The sequence below is a fragment of the Triticum dicoccoides genome, chromosome 3A, assembly GCF_002162155.2.
Source record: "Triticum dicoccoides isolate Atlit2015 ecotype Zavitan chromosome 3A, WEW_v2.0, whole genome shotgun sequence".
NCBI classification, from domain to species: domain Eukaryota; kingdom Viridiplantae; phylum Streptophyta; class Magnoliopsida; order Poales; family Poaceae; genus Triticum; species Triticum dicoccoides.
The window spans coordinates 709,371,990-709,377,987 of record NC_041384.1 but is presented as its reverse complement, the minus strand read 5'-3'; positions in this window follow the sequence as shown (position 1 = coordinate 709,377,987).

The window sequence follows — 5,998 nt, the reverse complement described above, 5'->3', positions numbered from 1 at the left end:
TAGTCAATTATGCAACTCATGAAAGAATTAATAAGGGGAGAGAAGATTCACATATAAATACACTATCCTGGAAATCTTTTGTGATTGTGAGCCCCCATCAAAATATTATATGCCAAAATTGTTGAGGACAAGGAAGACAACCTAATGATTTATTTTTGTTCATATTCACATTGAAGTCATATCGTCATGGATCCTTTAACATGTGGTGCTTGCCCCCTATCTTTGCTAGCGAAAATTTCCGCACTAAGTAGAGATACTACTGGTGCATCCAAAAACCTTTAAACCCAAATCTTATTTTCAAGTGTCCACCATACCTACCTAAGGATTGAGTCAGATCCTTCAAGTAAGTTGTCATCGGTGCAATAGGGCAATAAAAATTGCTTCTAAAAGTGTGAGACCATTTAGTGTAAGAGAAAATTGAGAGTTGTACGAACTTGTGATGGTGAAGAATAAAAGTGACATAATGCATAATGAAGGTTTCCATCACAAGGGGCAATACAAAGCGCATGGCAACCTCTGCTTCCATTTGCGAAGGGCCTATCTTTTACTTCTATGTATTTACTTTTATGCAAAGAGTCAAAGTTTTCTCTCTATTCCTTTTTATTTTTCTCCTTTGGCAAGCATCATGTGGTGAGGAAAGATCTAGGCACATATGTCCAACTGAATATGGGTAGCATGAGTTATTATTGTTGACATCACCCTTGAGGTGCATACGTTGGGAGGCGAAACTATAAGCTCCTATCTTCCTATGTGTCCGGTTGAAACATTTTGCTCATGTGTATGCGGTGAGTGTTAGCAATCATAGAAGACTAAGTGATGGTTGAGTATGTGGACTTGCCTAAAGGCTCCGATACGTGACCCTTCCTGAAAAAATGATGAATTGTAGTTGCAAAGTTGACTGAGAACATAGTTTGTTGGTTTCTAATAGAGTTTATGCTTTATACTTCAATAGTGTGATGAATTGTTACTTATTCATGAGAAGTCTATGATAAAAGACCTATGATAAAAAAATTATGTTAAAGTTTGTTGCTGTTATAATAATTCACATGATGCTTCTATGTCCGTATTTTGTTTTTATCGACACCTCTCTCTCTCTAAGCATGTGGACATGTTTATCGATTTTGGTTTTCACTTGAGGACAAGCGAGGTCTAAGCTTGGGGGAGTTGATACGTCCATTTTGCATCATGTTTTCCTACTGTTATTTATGATGATTTTATGCATAAGAATGCTTTTGGAGTAATTGTAATGCCTTTTCTCTCATAAATTGCAAGGTACACACAAGGAGGGAGAATTCCGACAGCTGGAAATCTGGACCTGGAAAAGGTACGCCAGGCTACCTATTCCGCACAACTCCAAATGGGCTGAAACTTCATAAGGAATTTTTATGAATAAATAAGAAATACTGGAGCAAATAACTACCAGAGGGGGGCACCTAGTGAGCACAACCCACCAGGGCGACCCAGGGAGCCCATGCGCGGCCTGGTGGGTTGTGCTCACCCAGGCCCACCTCTGATGCCCATCTTCTGGTATATAAGTCATTTTTACCTAGAAAAAAATAAGGAGATGAATTTAGGGATGAAGTGCCACCGTCTCGATGTGGAACTTGGGCAGGAGCACTTTTGCCCTCCGGCTGAGCTATTCCGCCAGGGGAAGTTTCCTCCAGGAGGGGGAAATCATCGTCATCATCATCACCAACAACTCTCCCATCTTGGGGAGGGCAATCTCCATCAACATCTTCAACAACATCATCTCATCTCAAACCCTAGTTCATCTCTTGTGTTCAATCTTGTTACCGGAACTATAGATTGGTGCTTGTGGGTGACTAGTAGTGTTGATTACATCTTGTAGTTGATTACTATATGGTTTATTTGGTGGAAGATTATATGTTCACATCCATTATGCTATTTAATACCCCTCTGATCTTGAGCATGTTTATCACTTGTGAGTAGTTACTTTTATTCTTGAGGTCATGGTAGAAATCATGTTGCAAGTAATCATGTGAACTTTATATGTGTTCAATATTTTGATAGTATGTATGTTGTGACTCCCTTAGTGGTGTCACGTGAACGTTGACTACATGACACTTCACCATATTTGGGCCTGAAAGAATGAATTGTAGAGTAGTTAATAGATGATGGGTTTTGAGAGTGACAGAAGCTTAAACCCTAATTTATGCGCTATTCCGTAGGGGACCGATTGGATCCGAAAGTTTAATGCTATGGTTAGGATTTATCCTTAATACTTTTCTCGTAGTTGTGGATGCTTGTGAGGGGGTTAATCATAAGTAGGAGGTTTGTTCAAGTAAGAACCACACCTAAGCACCGGTCCACCCACATATCAAATTATCAAAGTAGCAAACACGAATCAAATCAACATGATGAAAGTGACTAGATGAAATTCCCTGTGTACCCTCAAATTATCAAAGCAGTGAACACGAATGCCTGTCCTTTGCCTCAAGCATGATTAAGAAGTAGGAAATATAACACTTGTATATGTTTCTCATGTATTAAGTGCAGCCAAATTCGATTTATTCCTCACATGCACAACAATACAAAATGCTACCCATGACAATGGACATCACATTGCAGAATTGAACCAAGAAGTTAACTAAACACCACATCAAATGAACCAAACATTAACTGAGCACCACATTGCACGATATAACATACTCCTAAATGAAGATCAGACGGTTAACCAAACAGTTAACTACAGCCAATTGTAGCAATTGTATTTGTTTCTCATGTATTTATTACAACCAAATTCAATTTATTCCTCACATGGTATACAGTAACAGAATGTACCCACAACTATTGAACATCGCATTGCAGAAGTGAACCAAACAGTTAACTAAACACCACAACATAAATGAACCAAACGTTAACTGAGCACCACATTGCACAATGTATAACCAAACCAAGCATGCTTGACAACTTGGAAATACAGCAATTGTCACTACAAAAAAAGACACATCCATGACATTTTGGGCCAAACGAATTTTTTTGTATCATGCTTATGACATTTCTATGACGATAATTGTGACAAAACCTGGTATCATCATAAATGTGGTGGGCTCCTACTTCTATGACAAAAAATCATGACAGAATATGGGCTTTTCGTCCTGGGCGGGCCGGAGATGCAGCTGCATGACATTCTTTGGGTCGTCCATGATGGAAAAAATTGTGGTAGAAGCGAGGACGAGGAAAATATGACGGGAGTACCCGATTATGGTGGGTGGTCGGGGGCCGAGTGATGCGCGTTTCTCTCGTACGTACGCGCATGTGTGTGAGGCATTGCGCTCTAACTGAACCCGAGCGAGGCGTTGGCTCTAACTGAACCCGAGCGATTGCACTAGCTACGTTACTATACCGAGCGATCGATCCCTTGCTGTTAACTGAACCTGAGTGATACCTTCGCTACTGCTACTAACTGAAGCCGATTGATGCTGCCTCTTGATGAACAATGAGCGTTCTTGGGGGTTTGGATGAACAGTTCCCGGTGGGGGGTTGGATGAACAGAACCCCATGGTGTTGCCGCTGGATGAACAGTACCCCAATCGATCGAGCCGGTGGATGAACATGACCCCGTGGAGGGCTGGATGAACAGGACCCCGTGGAGGGCTGGTTGAACAGTAGCCGGTGGATGGCTGGATGAAGAGTAGCCCGTGGAGGGGTTGTTGAATAGGACCCCATGAAGATGGCTGGTTAAACAGTAGCCGGTGGAGGAGCGCGCGGTGGAGGCTGGATGAACAGGAGCCCGTGGATGAACAGTGGTAGGTGGAGGCTAGAGGAGGTCGACGTTGGATGACCAGTAATCCGTGGAGGCTGGAGGAGGTTGACGGTGGAGATGAACAGTATCTCATGGAGTCTCGTTTTGCCGTACGACACACCCCTGCCAATGAATAGGACCCCCGTTTCGACCGTAGCGCTCCAACACAAGTCCGTTTCCTCCGTTTTGCGGTACACCACACCCCTCCTGATCAACAGGACCCCGTTTCGATCAAGAGAAGTCCGTTTCCTCCGTTTTGCGGTACGCCAGACCCCTTTCGATGAACATGATCCTGTTTCGACTGTGGCCGGTTGAACACAAGGCCATTTACTTTGTTCTGCGGTACACTTGGCCACGTTTCCATCGGCTGTTCCGTCCAAACCAGTTGGCTCCCGATGGACAACACGCGTTTGGTTGCCTCCCGATGAACACGACATATTTTGTTGCCTCCCCATGAACACGACGATGACACAGTTTCTCCGTTTCGATCCAGCCATGCACACGAGCCCTGGCCGTACGTATGCGCGAGTAGGCGTTCGAGACCCCGCCCGTATTGACGTACGTGGCCATATTTTCTTTCTTGCACCCTGGCTATACGTACATGTACATGCTACGTGCGCGCCTCTACTACGACACGTGCGCACCTCTACTACAACACATGCGTTCCTCTACATCGATCAGTATGTACGTACACGTTCGCGACCAGAATGACAACGCTACGTCAGCTTCGACTAGGTGGGTCCCGACTGTCAGGCACTTCCTTGCGTGCGAAAATGTTGCTGGTGGGTCCCAGCAGTTAGGGGGCGAATCATTTTTTGCCTGTAATATGGACGCACTTCCTTGCATGCGAAGACGTAGCTGGTGGGTCCCAACAGTCAGGGGGGAAACAATTTTTTTGCGAAATACGGTGGCCCGTCCGATGGGTCCCTGCTGTCAGGTGGAGAAATCATTATTTTTGGTGTAATAAGGAGGCAATTCCTTGCTGCGACCGTGGACCCAGCTGTCAGCCTCTCCACGTACAGTACTTTTTTGATGGAAGTCGTTCCTTGACCACATTGACCATGCCGCGGCAAGAGCACCAGGGCGGTGGACGACGGCGAGGCCTAGGAAGGGGACGACCCGGAGTCGGGGAAGACGCGGTAGTGGAAGCCCACGCGAAGAGGAATACGAGGGTTCATTGGTTCGGCTGTGGTGTGAGCCTGTGGTGGGAGTAGTAGGGGCGGTGAGGCCTCAACGGCAGAACAGCCCGCCACTGGAGGCAGGAGCAGGCGGTCTCATCGGCCCTGGTTTGGGCGACTGGTGCAAGAAGAGCAGTGATTGAAGAAGCAGCAGAACCGTTCGATTCAAATCCAACGGTCGCTGCTGCTAGAATTGTTTGTTGACTAAATTGACAAAGCCTTGCATACGTGTCAACTTAGTAGGCCCACAGATCAGCCTCCGAACCGGTGTGCCCCAGATGTCAGTGGGAGAAATCATTTTTTTCACGTAATAAGGAGGCAGTTGATTGCGTGCGGCCAGACCAGCGGAGGGAGTAGGGTGGGCCGGTGAAGTCTGCGCGACATGACAGCGGGCCACAAGAGGAGGGAGCAGGCAGTCCCGCCGGCGCTAGTTTAGGCGGCTGGAGCAGGAAGATCAGAGATTGAAGAAGCACGTCGGCCGTTGGATGGACATCCAATAGTCACTGCTGCTAGAATCGTGTGTTGACTGACAAAGCTTTCAGTAAACAAGTCAATCTCAAAATCTGTGGTGTGTACAACCCATTTGTTATTATTTTTATAACTAGCATGGTGACTGCGCATTTGCGTGGCTAGATTTTTTATGTATAATCTTGCTCATGTTTTTACATATTTACTATGTTCACATTTATGTGTTGGTAACTTGTATACTTATGAGATAGACATTTGAACTTATAGATAATGGTGTATCACAATTGCAACATGGTGAACTTGTTTACTTAGGTGTGTCACAATGTAAATAAAAAGGTCTATAGCGCGCATCATTCTGGTATAGAATCATCACCCTTTCTGTTCATCTTTTCATAGTTATTTTGATAATTTTCAACCGAGGATTAAATCGACACTATTAAAAAAATGACTATAGTTAATATAGACATTAATGGCGCACCATGTATGTGGTGCGCCATTGCTATATAGCAGTGGTGCACCAGAATCAGATGCGTCATTGCTATGGTTTTACTAATGGCGCACCACATGAGCAGTGTGTCATTGCTAT